The sequence below is a fragment of the Megascapheus bottae genome, chromosome 3 (assembly GCF_031878675.1).
Source record: "Megascapheus bottae isolate mThoBot1 chromosome 3, mThoBot2.hap1, whole genome shotgun sequence".
In the NCBI taxonomy this organism is placed as follows: domain Eukaryota; kingdom Metazoa; phylum Chordata; class Mammalia; order Rodentia; family Geomyidae; genus Megascapheus; species Megascapheus bottae.
In genome coordinates, this window is record NC_143511.1 from 60,825,391 (window position 1) to 60,844,386 (window position 18,996).

The window sequence follows — 18,996 nt, forward strand, 5'->3', positions numbered from 1 at the left end:
CAGCAGGAAGACCCTCATCACCCTTCAGGATGGTTTCTACAACTCCTAGAAGGGTCCAGATGCAGAGGCAGGGTACAATTCCATTCCTACCACAAATTCATGGTAGTCAGGTTCTTTCCAAGCCCATGCCTCAGTTTCCCCAGGAGTGTAAGGAGCAGGTCCACCCTGAAATTGGCTGTGTCGATGAAAATTCAGTCTTCCCTCAGTGCCACTTTTCCCGATGACCATTGTGACCTAGCAGAGGGGTGGCGGTACTGGGAGGAAACTAGAGGGAAGGGGGAGTTAAGGCGCCAAGGAGGAAAAGTGAAAATGCTTTCTGAGCATGCTGGGGTGACCTGGTGTGAATCTTCATGTCTGAGAGCCCCCTTGATTCTAGATGCTTAATATCTCACCATTCCCTACTCATCCACCAGATTCTGCCTCATGACCCCAAGGAAAAGATCTGAATACAGTTCTGGCCTTCTTAGAGCTTATGTTCTCATGGCACAGTCAGATAATAAAGTACACTGAGTAAAAAACAAGCATGCAATATGCTGCATGGTGCTAAAGGGAAATCAGCAGATGATGGAATAGATATATGTGAAGGAGGCAAAATTTTAGGCAAAATGGGAGAGATGGCTTCACTAAGAAGATGATTTTGAATAAAATGCCAATGGAAATAAATGAGAGTTGGTAATGTGAATATGTAGGAGGAATACTCCAGACTAGAGAACAGCAAATACAAAAGCCCTGAAGCCCAAATGAGTGAGATGTGTTGGTGGATCAGCAAGGAGTCCTGTGTAGCTAGAGAAAGAGAAATGGGGTGGGGTGGGGGAGAAGGAGATAAGGTCGGGGAGGGAAGTGATCAGGGAGAGTCCAAGGAGGATTTTGGCTTTGACTTTGAGAAGGAAGGGCATGATCTGAATCAGGTTTACTCAGGCTGCTGTGCTAAAAAATGGACGGGATAGCACAAGGTTACAGGGAGGAGAATCAGGGAGACCACTGCAAATAACTTACTGAGGGAGTGACATATCCACAGAGTAGAAACATTTCACTTCTTGTGGTATTTTGGCAAAAGGCTTGGAAGTGGCAATCTGTGTGATCATACAAGTGATGGTCAGCTTGCCAAAACAAGGACACTCACAGGGAAGAAAGGAAAGTACCTTGGATTCTAGTCCTGGCTCTGCATGACCTTGGCCCAGCCCTTCCCTCTCTGTAAGCCTATCACAGAAGCAATGCAAAAGGTACCAGTGAGATTGTAGTGAGGACTCAGGAGAGCATAGACATGGAAGCTGGGTAAGTGGAGCAAGTGAGGTAGCCTATTGGTGATACACAGAAATGCAAGAGACAGAGTGTCCACTTTTCCACTAGGGGGAGCCAGCAGTACTTTCTCAGCAGAGATGAAGTTTGCAAGGTTTGGCCTCACTTCACCCAGAGAATTGAAGAGGCCCCAGTGTGGCCTCAGAGTGGGAACAGATGTGTCCTCTGAGATGTGGCAGGGGTCCTGTAGTTGGCAGGGCATTTTCTCTCTGAAAAACATTCTGAACAGCCTGTCAGAATCTATCTGAGAGGTTAATGCACCCAACCTTAGATCATTCTCTTTCCACAATCCAAGTAAGTAAACCAAAGAGTAGGTGCAGACAAAAGACCACAGGGAAAGGAAAAGCCAATCATGGCTCAGAACTTTTTTTTTTAACGAGTGAAGTCCAGTGGGTCTTGGGTCACAGAAGTATGTAGGCATGCATGTTGCATGCGCGCGCGCGTGTGTGTGTGTGTGTGTGTGTGTGCACGCGTGCACGCACATGAGAGAGAGAGAGAGAGAGAGTGAGAGAGAGAGAGAGAGAGAGAGAGAGAGAGAGAGAGAGAGAGAGAGAGAGAGAGAGTCCATAGTGTCCCTGAGTATCTGATCTGGGTCAGGCCCTGTGCTGAGTGGCCTTATGACATGGCAGGAACTCATTTATGAACCCTCTTCTGTCTTCCCTCACCAGGAGCAGCTGGGATTTGACTTTCTCAGACTCTCTCTTACTACTACTCTATTTACCTAAAAGTTTAAAAGGCCCAACAAAATGGTCTTAATATAGACAGAAGAGAGAGGGCAAGTGTGTGAGGACAACTAGGCTGTTTAACATCTGATTGGGCAAATGTGGATGGGATTCATTGTACTCTTCACACATAAAGCTCCGAATCCTGGCACCAGGCTGCATGAGAAGGAAGGAACAAGATCTTGAGAAATGACCATTGGGGACAGCCCACAGGAAGTTCTGAGTATCCGCTCCCCCCTCCACTTGGTTGCCACAGGTGAGAATAGAACAATCAATCCCTAGAGCCAGGAACTCCTGCACCTTCTTTTAACCTGTATTTACTTGGTACCAAGAATATGCTAAGCACTGCAAGGGATACAGATTACTTCTAGATGAAATCACAAAAGATGGAAAGTGCTGGAAGCTCTGGAACATGCTGTGGCTCATATCACTAGGCAAAGATATGATCTGGCTCTTGGCCTACTGTACTTTTTTTCTTATTCAAGGAGTGCTGGGTCTAGGGATGTAGCTCAGTGATAAAGTGTTCACCTAACATGTGATGGGGCTTGCCAGAAGAATTTTCAGTGGTTCAAGATCAGCCTGGGCATCATAGTGAGACCTTATCTCCACAATAGGGGGAGGGGACTCAGTAAGGGGACTGGGCTCTATCTTGGTGCTGCTCTTCACAAGGATGCCTCATCAATATTGCTACTGTTATAAAGAAGATCAAACAACTTGGGAAGCAGAGATATGAGAATCTTTTGGCTCTGATTCAATGTTGGAGACTCCCATTTCAACCAAGAAGCTGGATCTGGCAGTGTGCACCTGTCATCCCTGCTATGTACAAAGTGTAGATAGAAGGTTTGATGTCCAAGGCCAACCAAAACCAAAAGCAGGAGACCCTATGTGAAATATAACTAGAGCAAAAAATGTCTAGGGTATGGTTCAAGTGGTAGAGTCCTTGCCTTGCAAGTTTGAGGCTAAATACCAACCCCAGTACCCCCCCCCCCCAAAAAAAAATGCCAGAAAGATTGCACCATTCTGCACAAAGGTGCAGAATGAGGCCTGAGGTAGAAGCTGGCCTCTGTCAAAGCCTGGCAAACCAGTAAGTAGGAGACTACCTGAGCAAATCAAGTGTTGGCCCCTGGTGTCCCAGCCTCCTGTATTTGCCGCAGAGAAAATCCATGCAAGGTCCTAGACAGCAATGGTCCAGTGCAGGGAGAGGCGGGTGGAGAGCAGGGAAGGACTTGAACTTGTTCCTTATGTATGTGCAGGTGGGAGAAGGTGCCCCCAGAGCCTCAATTCACCAGCTGGGAGGGTCCTTGTGTCTTGGCTGGACCCTGAGTTAACTACCTCTCCATCCTCACTTGCTCCCATCGCCCTAGACAGCCAAGGCTGGTGGGCTAGCCTCCCCCAACAGCCTACCAGCCTGCCTGCCTCCTCTGGCCGGCCAGCATGGTGGCAGGCCTTGCCTGCTCCCTGGGGAGCCCGCTGCCAGGCCTGATGGCGCTGACGGAGGGAGGGAGGCCGCCAAGCTGTCAGTCTGGAGGTGCCCCTCAGAGCCCCTCCTGGCTGGAGCGAGGAGGGTGGGCCGGCGCCAGAGCCAGGCTGTCAGGGCCTTCACAGAGACGAGGCCGGAGAGGCGCTGCCTGACAGCTCGCCCACCGAATTAGGACCATTTGCATGCTAATTTCCAGCGCTCTAACGGGCTGGCAGGCTGGCTGGGGTGTGTGGAGTGTGCAGAGAGAGGCTCACCTCCCGCCCGCCCCGTGATGGAACAATGCTTGACTGATCTAGCTGCGTTAACGAGCAAATTATGGTAATTTTGTTATTACAAATGCATAGAAATTTCCAAAGCAGGCAGCCATTCAGGGTAGCTCCCCGCTACTCCCTGCTCCTCCCTGCTCCTAAATACAGAGCCCCCTGTTTGTACACATGGGCCTGGGACCTATTTCAGGCAGATTTCCAGGGGTTATGCCTCCTTCAGAATTCTCCCTGGGTGAGCCAGGCCACCAACCAGACCATCTAACTCTGCAGGAATCCTGTGTCACCGCCCCCACCCCTGAATAAACCTCATCTTATTTATTTATTTAGTCCTCCGGTGTCTGCCTAGTTCCTGTACCTACACTCCAGCAAGATCACCACATCCAAGCTAGTTTCTCTCCACTCTGAGCTTACAAGTAACATAGGTCAATTTCACAGATGCTAATAGATTCTGGGGAATCCATTCAAAGATTTTTCGTGTCCCCACTATGAACTGGACTCAGCATTAATGAGGAGCTCAGAGATTGTCTGGTGAATGAATGAGAGAATGAGTGAGTGAAGGAAAAAGGAAAGGAAGAGAGGTAAGAAGAGAAAAAGGAGGAAGGAGAAAGAGAGAGGAAGAGAAGAAAAGGAGGGAAGAAGAAAGGGAGGTTAGGGAGGACGAAGGGAAGAAAAGCGAAACATAGCCCTCAAATTAAGACAAGAAAGACCCCCTCTAGTCCATTCACTGGCAGAGTTAATCCAAGACCTCACCAGAGTTGATATGCCAGCTGTCAACAGTTTCTCATATTTACACTTGTCCATAGTAGAAATCACAATTTATCCCAGTTTTCCTGGTGATCTTCTTAGCAAAAAGTGTGGTTTTGCCTGGCACTGGTGGCTTGCACCTATAATCCAAGCTACTCAAGAGACTGAGGATTGTGGTTCAAAACCAATTCTGGCAGGACAGGCCCTGTTACTCGTATCTTCAGCTCACCACCTAAAAACTAGAAGTGGAGCAGTAGCTCAAAGTGGTACAGTGTTCGCCTTGAGCAAAGGAGCTCAGAGACAGTGCCTAGGCCCAGAGTTCAAGCCCCACATCCAACAAAAAAAAAAAAAAAAAAAGAAAAAGAAAAAGAAAAATGTGGGGGGGGGATGGTGTGCTCTAGAATGCCTCCAGAGAACTGTTTCCAAGTTATATGTTCAGTCCCCAGAGGGAATTACAGGCTACCACAGGATCCGAACTAAACCCAAAGGACATTGTGGTGCCACACCTTGCCACATGTCAGAAGTCAGTGAGTCAGTTTTCAGGAACTGGGGTGAGCCTCTGTCCACTCCTAGACTGCCACGTGTAACACTAGCAAGCCCACTAATTTCGTGGCAGGGATTTCAGGCAGGGCTGTTACTGAAAGGTCAAGAAGCTGCCTCCAATCCATTTTGGAAGGCTGTGGGGAATAAATCATCAATTACCCAGGAAGCCAGCAGAGAGGGAGGCTGACTCTTGGTGGTTGAGGAAGCTGAGACCCATGAGCACTTGGGAGGCAAAGGCCTAAATAGAAACCGAGACTCCATGGGGATGAGGGGATGGTCAGAGTTTTCTCTTTGTCTGATTTTCTAACTGGGCCACAACTTCCAGAGGGAAACTGAACCCTGGAGAAGAAAACATTCCTTTCGGGGCCAGGAGTTTGGCCTAGTGGTTAAAGTGCTTGCCTAGCATGCATGAAGACCCGGGTTCGATTCCTCGGTACCAAATACATAGAAAAAAGCCGGAAGTCGTGCTGAGGCTCAAGTGGTAGAGCTCTAACCTTGAGAAAGTCCAAGGACAGTGCTCAGTCCTGAGCCAAAGCCCAGGACTGGCAAAAAAAAAAAAGAAAGAAAGAAAGAAAACATTCCTTTCATCTGGACTTGACTCTGGTGAAAAGCAGCCTGGGAGAAGCTGACACCTGGCTGTGCCTTGGGTCCCAGCCACTGTCCCAGGTTCCACCTCTGCTGGCCTGGAAGGTCTCTGCCTACACCATTTTGGGTGGGACAGGGAAGCACAGAGAAGGATGGGGTCCTGAATTGACCCCCAGAGCTGTAGGGGGGAATGCCTAGGCCTATCCCACTAATACCACATCTGCATGAGCTGGAGAGACAAATGACATTTTTCTGTGCTTCCAAGAGAAACCGAGTAGATTGGGGACCAAAAGACAAACTGCTTCCCAGGAGCGAGGTCAACCTAGCTCTTCCTTTGACTTGCGCTGTGATCCTGCCTGAGCAAGTCCTTTCCTCATCCCAACTGCACAACCCACCTATCCATCCACTGTGGGAGTGAAGTGCAGCAGAGTCACAAAGGCCTTTACTAGGCCCTTGGGAGAGAGGTGTTAAGACTGATCCCACATACCCCACAGACACCCCAATCCAGGCCTGGCCTACTTCTTTTAGAAGCTTTCAAAGCCAAGGGAAACCTAAGGCCTTTGAGGAGTAAATTCTTTTGTGTCAGGTGGAGAGCACCCGCCCCCTGTCACACACAGAGGCTCTATATCCCCACAAAACACGTCCTGGGAGATGGTGGGTGGTACACATTTGATCTCCTCTCTTGAGAAAAACAAGGTACCAATGACTGCATCCATTTTTCAACTGGCTTATTCTTGGGCTTTCTTTCTGAAAGAATCTTTCCTCCCAAAGTGCTCTTGGAAAGGCTCCATGCACAATTCTGTGGCCTCTGAGGATATTCTTCAATTTAGGACACTTTGGTATAGGCACAATATCTCCTCTTTTCCCAAATGTGTTCAGGCCGGGTCCTTCTCTGGTGCCACATGGAGAACCCATTTCTAGACAAGAACTCCATGTGACTGGTCATCAGTCAGATTAGCTATCAATGTCCATCTCTTGTCATCCAGCCTTGATGGCTCCCTAGCCATGTGACCTAAGCCTCAGTCTGTACGTCTGTAAAATGGGGCTACCATCTGTGCTGGCCTCTGGCTACCAAGAGGACTTTCTGAGATGAGAAGAGGCTTGGACATTGTAAAGGTCTGTGCAGGTGGGGTGTCATCTTCTTAGCATTGTTGAGAAGACCTCAGAATGGCCACAGCTGCCCCATGTCCTGCTCTGGCAGTACAAGATCCAAGGCATTTCTGACTTGGGAAGTTTTTTAAACAAAAAGGATCTGGTTATGTTATAGTCCTTTTACATTTTCTTTTCTTCTCTCCTTTATCTCTTCTCTTTCCCTGCTCCTTGCTCCTTCCCTCTTTCTTCCTCTTTCTTTCAACCCTGGATTTAAGTCCTTTATTTGTGCCTCTGCACATAGACTCCTTATAAAGAAAATTCATTTGTTCAGGGTCACCGCGTGGTTTTTCATTAAAAACAAATTACCCGCATTCAGGGAGGACATCTGGGCTTCGCGGGTCCCATTAATGACTATATTTCCAGCCTTTCCGGCCCGGTTGGGCTCCCCTTGCCTGTCACCCTGTGTTCCTGGCCCCCGGGAGGACAATGAGAGTGACAGTCAAGTGAAAGGGAAAACATGAGGGATGAGGGCGAGAGGCAAGTCCCCTGAGAGGGGAAGGAGGGAAAAGTGAAAAAAAATAAATAGCTCAAACAGAGGGTAACAAGGGCCATTGTCTCCACATCTTCTAGTGCAAAGCCAGAGCAAACACTGCAGGGACTAGGCCTGGGTGCATTTACAAGGAGCCTGAGCCCTGTGTAATTCATGCTGCACTCTACGAATGCCCTTGACTTTAGACCAGCCAAAAGGCAGAGGCAAGAGAGCTACATTCAAAGAAATTCCACTGGTCTCCACTGGAGTGCAGGGACCGGGTACATGGATTCTGAGTGGAGTTGCATGCAAGGCCTGGGTGATTAGAAGCAGCCAGGAGAGGCAAGTACTTAGTCATAAGCAAACCCTGGACAGTGCCCAGAGGATGCATCCCGGCAGGAAGCAAGGCCCCTGTGGGGGAGGAGGCTAAGAAGGACAGGTCTGACATGAATAGATTCCAGCTGGAGGGAGAAAAGAATAAACCAGAATTGAAAGGTGCATTCCCTAGGGTCTTTGTAGGAAGAGTTTTTCCTGAGCAATGAAAAGTGAGTCAAGAAAATCATTTACAGCCCAAAGAGAGCTTCAGAAAATTCAAGCCCATCCTCTGGCCAAGAGTCCATCAGATAGGCTCCATTCTCCCTTAGTCTTTGTGAGCTGGGTGAACTTGAGATGTAAGTGCCGTGTTCTAGGTCAGCTGCTTCTAGATGGGCTATGTGACCCCAGCAAGGGACCAGTGTTTGAAGATCTGTCTCTGAACTTGTCTCTGAAATGGGAAGAAACAGTCCAGATGCTTTGAATGCAGCTGGAAGAAAATATGTGCCCCTATACAGCCTGAAGATTTGTCTCTGAAATGGGGGAAAAAATCCAGGTGCTTTGAATGCAGCTGGAGGAAAATATGTGCACCTCTATAGACTGAAGATTGGGGGGGCGATATTGGTAGAATTAATTTATGAGTATGAGCAATCTGGCCACATAGGGCATGGACTTCATGCTCGGTATAGAAATAGTTCAGATACAGTGACCTTTGGGGCTGGAGGCAGAGCTGGTCCAGCTAAGGACTGGCAGTTGACATGGACCTGGAAGCATGAGACTGTAGATTTCTGTGAATTAAAGGGAATAAAACACAGATGCCCCAGTAGACAAAGCTGGGTTTTGAAGTATGTATGGAAGAAGGACAGGCCTCAGAACTTTCCTACACATCAGTCCATACCCACCAGATGACTCACTCCATATCCTCCCTCACCATGGCCCACTGCTAGCAAGTTTTTCCAAGAACAGTCCTGAGAGCAGTCCTTTCACAGACTCCTCCCTGGGCCAGGGCTAGCAGCATGGGTGACTTGGCAAACTTTGCTGTGCCCTTTATCTCCCAATTCTTGCGGTTGGACAGTGGCAGTCTCTCAATCTTGGCACAACTCTCTGTAGAAGCACTTGCAGATATTCCTTCTCTCCTCTCTCTACAGAATCCTGGTGCCCTCCACGCCTAAAACCCACATGGAGGCCGAACTCACGTACCCCTTTGTGTGTCCCCAGAGGCCCTGAGCTTCCCTGTCACCATGCCTGTCACTCTCTAGGCCCTTACTGACTTGCCCGACAAGATATCTTTAGGCTTATTTCTGGCACGTGTAGATGTTCGAAGGAAGGAAGGAGAGAAGGGGGTAGAACAGGAAGGAAAGATGGCTATTGATACCAGAATCAGCTCAAAGTCTTACCATTAGTCCCTATAGTCAATAGAGCTTAACAGGAAATCAGACTCTTTCCTAGGTCCCGCCTCTCTAGCCACCCATTTGTGAAAATTCTCTTCATTGCATCTCACGGTACATTAAATGCTCAAAATATTCATCATCATCATCATCATCATCATCATAATCATCATCAAGATTATTTTTATAATTTTGCTTTTGAATTTTTTTGGCTATAGCAATTTAATTGATGACTAACTATGATTTCTCAGCAATTAAAGCATAGATGAAGAAACCCCTACAAAGTGAGAAAGATCTCACCTAAAAATTGTTTCCAAATGTAATGAAATTTTTATGAGCTCTCAATTTAATAGTTAATGAAGTCAGTGTTATAATGTGTAGGCATTCCATGTAACATTTATTAATGGCATCTTTCCAGTTTCCTTTTTAATTTCAGAGACAAAAGAAATTTTGTTCAGGTCTCAGATACTTGTAAATTCCTGAAAAACTCTTAGGCTCTTAGCTAGGGCCTGTCTGGGAATCTACACCCTGTTCATGGTCTGCAGGTGTGTGTATGGGGTGGGGGGATTGTAGACAGCCTGGTGGGGTAGCATCTGCCTCTTCCTGCAAGAGCTCAGGTCTCACAGGGCTAAGACAACTTTACAAATAACGGGAGAAGAGCAGAAAGATGGACAGAGGAAGAGGCTGGTTTGAGCCCTGAATACCCAAGCTAGATCTAATCCACGGGCGGGAGGAGTCCCACCACCATCAGAAGGAGCTAGAGACTTGGGAAAACATGTGCCCCTCTTTCAGAGCAGTTCCAAACACTAAGGTATTTGTGTTCCCACGTCTTCCAGTGCAGTATAGTACGGCACTGTTGTACACAGGCACCTGGCTTTGAGCAGAGTGTGTGACAGCCCAGAAGTGGCCTTCTTATGTCACAGCTCCAAACCTGAAGGGAACTTGGAAGTGTTTATCATACACATAGAACAGAGGCAATAGGGCTGGAAGAGTCCTACAGCTCATCTAGGAGGTGACACCAGCAGGCCTGGAATCACTTCCATAGCAGCCCCGGAATGGCAGAATCAGGGAGCCCCTAGAGAATATCCAGTTGAGTGTCCCTAGGCCCTGCTTTGTGTCTTTTTAAAGAGAGAGCAGGAAGAAGGCAGGGCGGGGTGTGGTTGCTTGTCATCTGGGCTATTGAGGAGGAAGAGATCAGACTGCTCAGCAAAGAATTGGGGGGAAAAAAGGGCAAAGCCAAAAGGAAGACCAGGAGGTGTAGCTTAAGTGGTAGAGCTCCTGACTAGCAAGGCAGAGGCTCTGAGTTCAAACTCTAGTAGGAGGAGAGGGGGGTAAAGGAGAGGGAGAGAGGGAGAGAGGGGGAAGGAGGGAGGAAGGGAGAGAGAAAGAAGAGAAAGAGAGAGAGAGAGAGAGAGAGAGAGAGAGAGAGAGAGAGAGAGAGAGAGAGAGAGAGACACCCCAAAGTCACTATGAGTGTAACTTAATTCAAACAGGACCTCCAGCATCCTTCCCATATGCAAGATTTCTTTTCTTTCCAAGTATAGCCAAAAACTTAGGAGTCCTGCACAAAAGTCAGTTTGTCCTCAATCCCAGTGTCACTTTAGGTTCCTTAGGCTTTCAGTCACATCTCCTATTCCTTGTTACCTACTCTATGAGGGCGCAGGCACATTCTCTCTCACGTTGGGCAAATTCATCTCTCCGACTCTGAGAGCTCTGTGTAGTATGTGCCTGCAGGCAAGGCTACTGGATGCAAGACTTTGTGCCCTAAGGTTAACAAAGGTCTTTCCACTAGGTCCTGCTGCCCTTGCAGACCTTTCCTCTACCCTCTCCCCCCCCCACCCCCCGCCATCTCCCATCACTCCCAGCTCCTAGGGGATGCCATGTTCTCTGGTTCCTCTGGGACTTCTTATGCTCTTCTAGTGCCCTGCTAGATTAGAAAACCAATCCTTCATGCCCCAGCTCAAATGGCCTCTTTTAGGAAGTCTTCCCTGCTCTCCCGCTGTTCCACCGCATGCCTATTTGGCCCTGCACCTCAGGAGCTTCCTCCCATGGCTTCCTAGGCACTTTGTACCTACGGTTTATTTCTTAGCATAGCATAGAGGAAGTTTTGTATGTGCCAATTCTTGGGCTCAGGGTCTTGTGCTCTCACTTGGCTTGCTTGCTCAGGATTGGTACTATATTACAAGAGATGTGTTCAACTATCTGTCTCAAACAAATTGTGGTTTTCCTAAGGGCAATAGCTGTATTTACTATGTAATACCTATCCAAGAACTGGGACCTAGCACCTCAGCTTCGTACTGGTTGTTTCTACATTCCTGGTGTGGTAGGGTGACTAGAGGCCACTAGAGGGCGGCAAAGAGTCAGAGACAAGCAACAAGTGTGTCCTCTGAAGTCAGTAGGACAAGGTTGGCAAAGGTTTGGTAAAGAACTTTGAAAAGCACCGAGGTCAGAGAGCCACCAGGACCCTGACAAAAGACTAAAGAAAATCAGAGGTAAGGGAAAGCAGAGCTCCCAACAATGATTGAATTAAGAACCCAGGTGCTTGGTCTAGAGAGATACCCAGAGGGTACCCATTTCCTATCTGGTGCTGAAGTCTGCTCCACCATGTTTGTACTGGCTTTTGCTGGCCAACCCATTCTAATGGCTTCTGTTCTAATTGTATGGAAGGTTCTTCATGCACAAAAAAACAAAGTACCCCACTGACTCCTTTGCTAGTCTCAGTCATGCCTCTGGACATGTGTGGGATATAATCTACCTTTGATAAAATACCAAACAAGATCTGTACCGTGGAAATAACATGTCAGATCACCCAAGAGTCCCTAGGCCAGATACTGTCTGATGATAGGCCCTAACCTCTAAGTCTGTGTGCTTTCCATAGAGCAGGCCGGGCAAGCAGGACTCAGAATCAGGGATAGTCTTGTTATGGAAAGAGAGAAAACGCTTTGCTTTCTTTCCCTCCTAAACTTCAATACCTTTCCCAGCACTCATAGCTGGTGGCTGCAGAGCAGTGTTCCTCACAAGCAGTAGCCAAGGCAGGATCAGAAAGGTCCCAGAGCTGCTAGTGGTGAAGTCACACTTTCCACAATGTCCCTGTTTCTCTTGGGGCATGCTCACGTGACCAGACGTCACCCCTGCACTCTTGGATTGCTTTCCATTCTGTCTGCAAGGAGTCTCACAGGGAAGTCTACTTGGCTTCCAAGCGGTACCAAGCCCAAATCTTAACCTTATCAAAGTTCAAAATCAAGCCCCAAATCTAAGCTTTACTCAAGTCCAAAACCAAGTCCTAAAGGTATGTCAGCTTCTTTTCCAATCAGCTCTTTCTAATCAGGTCTGGGCCCAGGACAGCCTTAGGCTCAACACTTGCGCTCCATTATAGATCACAGCCCTTCCTAAGGGCTTCTTTTGTCAAATTTCCTTTGTGTGTGTGTGTGTGTGTGTGTGTGTGTGTGTGTGTGTGTGTGTGTGTGTGTGTGTGTGTGCGCGCGCACGCATGCACACAAGCATGTTCACACACTGTTGCTAGGAATTAAACTCAGTGCCCAGGCACTGTCCCTTAGTTTTTTTGCTCAAGGCCAGTACTCTACTACATGATCCGTGCCTCCACTTGTAGTGCTTTGGTAGTTAATTGGCCATAAGAGTCTCATGGACTTTCCTATCCAGACTGTCTTTGAACTGTGATCTTCAGAACTCAGCTGATGCCCTGCTCAGAATGCCCTTCTCAATTGTACCAACCCCAGGTACCTCTTTGTCCTCTCCAGGCACACATGTTCAGAGTGTGTCCCACTCCTTACACACTTGGTGATTCTTTGTGACTACATTCTTTTCCAGGGGTTATTGCATTGATGGATGGGTTCCATGGGACATGAACCCCAAAAACTTTAAAGCTCTTGATGTGAGGCTAGGCAAGCCAAGCCAGATGTAAATTGCTAATTAGGCTTCTGTCTTCAGCACTATACCTAGCTCACACCTCTAAACAAGTTATCAGAGTATTATTAAAATGAATACTGCATTTAATATGTGCCAGGCAAAGTTCTAAGCTTTAATACATGTACAGTGTCATTATTATCATCTTTTAAGATGAGGAGAAAGCCAGGGCCAGAGTCATATAACTTGTTTTAAGTTACACAGCCAAAGAAGTAAGGCCATGTTGCCAAACTAGGTAGTCTCACCCCAGAGTTCCCATTTCATGTGACTGCTCATTCCCAGCCTTACTGCTCCCTGTCCCAGGCCAGCCCCAGCATCCATGATGGCATGACTCTAGCCCCAGAGTCTTTAGGGATACACAGATTAGGCTAAGCTGTCATTAACACTCTCCAGGTTTACTTCAACTGCTGTTTCTTTAATACTATTAGATGTTAGGCACTTTGCCAGGAAGCAAGGGTACAATAGTAAACACACACATAGCCTTGATTGTTGTACAACTCTGTATACCATACAGACGCAAAGGAAGCCAGGAGAGCAACAAGCAAAACATTCATTAAATGACTCCAATTGGGCTTAGTACCATGAATGAAAAGATCAGGCATCCTGAGAGGAGAATGGTGGTCGTCTTGGTTTAAATGATGTGTAATAGGCAGACTCATACTCACCTACACACACAAAGAAAATCCAACATCTTCATCCCTGGAATCTGCAAATATGTAAGGTTCTGTGACAAAGTGAAATTAAGTTTGTAGAGAGAATTGAGGTTGCAAATAAGCTGTCCTGAAGAGCAAAGGATTATTCTGGATTGTGTAAGTGAACCCAAAATAAAAACATAGGAGTCCTATGTAGAGAGGGAGGCAGGGCAAAGAAAGATAGCATTATATGACTTGGTCCAATGTTGTCAGCTTTGAGGATGAAGCAAATGAGGCCAGCAGCCCAGGTATGTGGGCAGCAGCTATGTGTGTGCAGCTCCAGGTATGTGGAGCAAAGATCACAATTCTCCCCTGAGTTTCTGAAAGGAACCTGTAGATACCTTGACATTAGCCAGTGAGACTTTTGAATTCAGAATCAGAGATAATGTATTTCTGATCGTATTTTTTAAGCAACAGTAGGAAGCTAACATTTTTAGGTCATTGTGGAAGGTCTCTCTGAATAGGGAAAACACAAAAAAGTGTGAGGAGCCAGGCAGGCTAGGCAGAGAGGGGTTTCACCCTTTAAGCAGAGGAAGCCACAGGTGCCAAGATGGGAAGACAGGTGCTTGATTCCTCCTGCTGGAATGTAGTGGGGACTGTGCTTACTCTGTCCTGGCAGTCACTCCAGGATTCCCCTCTAGGTTCAGGCACCCACTCCAGTTCCCCTCCTCCCCTCCTACATCTTCAAGAGAATAAAAGCTATTGTACAAGTTCAGTGAGCAACTTCATTGCAAGGCTCTAGAAATAATAATGACCACCAATCAAGGCAAGTAGGTTGCCTAGGACCACAGGATCCAACTATGTTCATGCACACATACTGCTCTACTCATCACTCAGCTTCTGCATGTACTGCAGCCCAGGGAAGGAAGACAATGATAATGTTAGGACTTCTGATATTCTGGTCCCCAAACAAGAGCCCAGTAAGGAGCTTGGTGGGGGCCTGTGATCCCTTGACTGGTTCTTCTCAAGACATTTACCTTGTTTTTTTAGACTCGCTGAAACCAAAGGGCAGTGAGCTTCCCTTCCTTTTCTCTCTAGCCCAGAATTTTTAAGAGTTTCAAATGCCATGTCAATATCTGTTCGTTTGCACAAATACCTTCAAGCAAGAACCAAGTAGTTATACCGATCAAGACACTGGAATCTTTGGTGCAAAACTTTTAGCATTTGCTGAGACTTGATGAAAAAAGAATCTAAAACCTATGCCTAGCCTAAGCCGACATAATAAGCTTTCTTCAATTGGCAAAAGGCTATATGGATTTGCAGAGCTGCAGAAACAGTCTATAAGCACTTTAGAAGAATAAGAAGTCATGTTCTGAGACATGAGGGACAGGTAAGATTCAAATCAAGCATGGGTCCAGGCCAACAGGTTCATGTTTGTTATAGAAAATGTTACATCTAATTTTTCAAGCCCCAAAGTGATTGCCCAATTGTACCCTGGAAGCAATCCTTCCTCTGTATTTTCTGAAAGTGAATAATATACATGGAATTCTTCATTTACCAATGGAAGTAGTGACAGCCAAGTGTTTCCCAAGACCTACAGTGGGAAAACAGTCTGGGAGGTTCTGGTTTCCCAGTAGATTCCATGGCCAGCCTGCTGGAGGTGGCCGAGAGGGAGAAGATTTCCACGCAGTGAAACCGACTGGAAACTGAACTCACAGTACAGCTGCCTCCCAGCCAAGGAAGCAGGATAAACAGCTTCCCTGGAGCCTGGCCAGGTGTTTTCTCTAAACATACCAACAGGCCTTTGTATCTATAAAGTAGTGAGATCCAATGGAGGGAACACCTCACAGATTTAGAAGCCTCAGAGACTATGAGAGAGAAATCTGAACAAATACAAAAGTGAAATCCTCACACAGGGTGTGGTATGCCCAGGCCCTAACCCCTGAGATCGGTTATGTAAAATGCCCTTATTTGTAACCTATGACTGTCACCTTCTAGGACAAAAGAGGGTGTGTCTGGGCAGGTATGATTCAGTCAGGAACTTGACATAAGGTAGTTCTGGACTATCTGCATGGGCTCTAAATGTATACACATCCTCAGAAGGATGATGGAAGAGATTTGGTGGATAATGAGAAGATGGAGCAGGGAGCAATAGAGAGATCCTGGCCATGAAGTAATACAGCCTTGATAAGGAAAGCCAGATCACATGAAGTGGGAGAGGAAAGGTGACCAGCAGTCTGAAAACAGATTTCAGACTTCTGGGCTGTGGAACTGTGAGGGAGTTTTTGTTGTTTAAAATATCAAGACTAGGACTTGTTGTAGCTACCATAGGAAATGAATATACAGAATATAATCTTCTTGCCTCTCTTCCTTAGCCAACACTCATAGAAAGGACCGAGTAAGTACCAAAGCTGTGAAGGGTATAGGAAGTTAGGAAGGTCCCAGTGGTAGCCTAGGCATAAACCATTAGCCCTCAGAGTTCAAACCAGAAGACTTCATGATGAAAGGGTTGTTTCACCAGCCTTGACGTGATATTTCATCATATCCCTGAAAGGTGAGGTTAATGTGGAAAATGCTCCAATCAAGGGCCCAGGATGAAGAAGATCGCTGGCTGGTAAGAGTCCAAGGTATAAATGATGACGGTGTAATATTGATAAAAATGCATTGTGCTTATACACTTATTAAATGGTAACCACTTTGAACAATTACTTAAATATTTAAGAAAAAAATTAAAAGAATCCAAGATGTTTTGGAAACTAGCAAGGGGATGGAGAGGAGGAGGCCTGAGTAAAGAAGATGGAAAGGTAAGCTAGTATCAGACTCTGCTGATACCTGAGACAGGCCAAGGCCAGATCTGCTGAAAGATGGCTCCTTTCTGTGCAATAGTCCCTGTGAAGACAGTGTGTGCGAGATAGCCAAGAAACAGGTTGAAAACCATGTTAGAAACAAGAATCCCAAAGATATGATAGCTGGGACACTGAGGAATCAGAACGAAGGGCTGTACTTGTTGAGCTTAAATCCCAGCTCTGATGCTGGGCTTGGCACTGAGTGCTACTAGTACAGGAGAAGAGAAAGCACAGAGCCAGGTGAGAGAAGAAGCAGGAGAAAAGCAAGTTACAGAGACAGAAGAATGGAGGCAGAGATACAAGGAGGAAGTCAGGCAGGGCATTGGTGGCTCACACCTGTAATCCTAGCTACTCAGGAGACTGAGATCTGAGGATCACTGTTTAAAGCCAGCCTGGACAGGAAAGTCTTCGAGACATTTCCCCCACCCCGAGAAAACAGATATGGAGTTGTGCCTCAAGTGATAGAGCACTATTCTTTTTTTTCATATTGGTTCCAAGTTTTATTCATGTCAATAGAAGGTATTGGTATTAAATGAAAATGGGGAAAAAATGTCTTGCACTGTCACAGAAATTCAGGGGACAAAGATTTTATGAGCATTAGTAGTTTTCTTAAATTATAGTTCCTCATAATTTAAGTTTTATTCTAAAAATATAAAGAAATAGTCATTTCTTTACAAAGATGGATCGATGTAAAATATGATGGTAAAATAAAGTCTCTTGGGTCCATCCCCAGCTTCATGGGATAAGATTGATTACACCATACACATAGCATTGAAAATGGTTTTGGAGCTAGTCAGTAGAACACTCTTCTTGAGCAGAGAAGTTCAAAGTTCAGTGACCGTGCTCAGACCATGGGTTTGAGGCCTAGGGCCATCACACACACTCTCTTTCTCTCCTACTCTCTCTTTCTCTCTCTCTCCCTGGAAGCCAGGGGCTTCGGAGTAGCAGATTTGCTGCCCAAATTTCTGTATTCCTCCTTCTACATTGTGTGCCTTCTCTCTTCCAGACAACTGAGTCCTTGAAGACCCTGTGATCACCCCTGTCCAGCTGCTGCCAGAAACCTAGTTAGTTTCTGCCCTTGCTTGGTCCTGTGATTCTTGCTTCCACCATTAATGGATGAGGAGCTGACATCCATGCTCACTGGGGACTGTGCCTGGCCTATAGCCATTTGTATGTGGAACTTGGTAATTAGGGCTGTAAGAATTGGGAGGCCAGAGGACAGGTTATATTTAGATAAACTTGAGAAAGTTCAGCTGCTTCTCTGACCTGGCCTCCTGGGGGTTTGCAGTGGGGCACTGGAGTGCCAGTGAAATGGCCTCAGCTTTATCTGCTAACATGCCCTAGGACAGGACACCAGGCTGCTGCTGCCCTTCCTTCTGCCATCTATGAGACGCTGGAGTCCATAGACCAAGAAAGTCATGGGCAGTACAGCACAGAGAAGCCTCTACCTGTAAGCTGAGCAGTCTTGGAAAGTTCCCTTACTTCTCTGGGTCTCAGCCCTTCTAGAAAACTGGGATTGACTGAGCTGTATTACCTCCCAGGTTTGCTAGATACAAGAATTTTACGTCCTACAAAATGCTCCAAGAATGTGTAGGGTCATTCCTGGCTGTGGCTTGGGATCCCTCCTAACTTGGCTGAGAAATGAGGAGCCAAACGTGTGTGTTCGGGGTGGAGAGGATATGTGTGTGTCCTACAACCTCTTGTTTTTGCCTGGTGCACAATATTTCCCTGGCTCTGCCCTGGCTTTCCTCAAGCAGCAGAAACTCCCAGGTTTTACTGTGGAACCTGGCAGGCCTCACCAGCATTGGCAAGGCCCAGGGCAAGAGTGCACTCAGAGCCATTGCCCATATGTCTCAAATTTAAAAGGCATAAATCAAGCTAACAAACCGTTAAATGAAATACACTCCATCCTCCCACCTTGTTAAACATGTCTTCAACACAAGCTAGAAGGCTGGGCTGGAATTTTGAATTCTGGGGCTCCGTGGCATTCTGTGCCAGGGTATGCGGTGTGGGAAAAGCTCACTTGACCATGACCTACCACATTGCTCCCCTCAACCCCGGCTCCATTCATCATCATGAAGGACCTCACACACCCATACCTCACATTCAAGCTCTGTCAGCATTACTACACAGGGCTCATCCACTGATATGGGCTGTTTTCAGAATAGCCATGAGGATGAAGTTGGAAGAGGCTCCAGGTAGATCTCCAGGGTTTTGAGGAGGAGCATGAGAATGTCCCCTTGGCTGGGTGTATTTGCCCTGATCCATGGGGACGAGAGGCATTGCCCTTAGAGTACAGACTTCTAAGAAGTGGCTCACAAAAGTGGGGCTTTCTCTTATCTGTTATAAGCGTGTTTCCAATTGGCTTATAGTGTGACTTTGCCTTCTACTTGCCTGATGACTTAGCATGTCCCTACCCCTTCCTGGCCTTGATTTCCTTGTTCATAAGGTGGGATGAATGAGCCCTCCTACTTCTCAAAGTAATGGTTTTGAGGCTCCAAAGAGAAAGCAATTATGGAATCAGGGGATAGGAGGCAGTGGTGTGGATCTGGAGCTTCCAGGCATGGAAAGGGCCCCTACGAATGACTCCAGTTGGTGACAATGCTTCCCAGGAAAACAGTGTAACAACATCCC

General features: G+C 46.8%; 1 protein-coding gene across 2 annotated transcripts in view; it reads right to left on the reverse strand.

The window, feature by feature from the left end:
* The window catches only part of Pax5 (paired box 5), a 167,359-nt gene that overhangs the window by 21,285 nt on the left and 127,078 nt on the right, over positions 1 to 18,996 (reverse strand). The window lies entirely within an intron of this gene.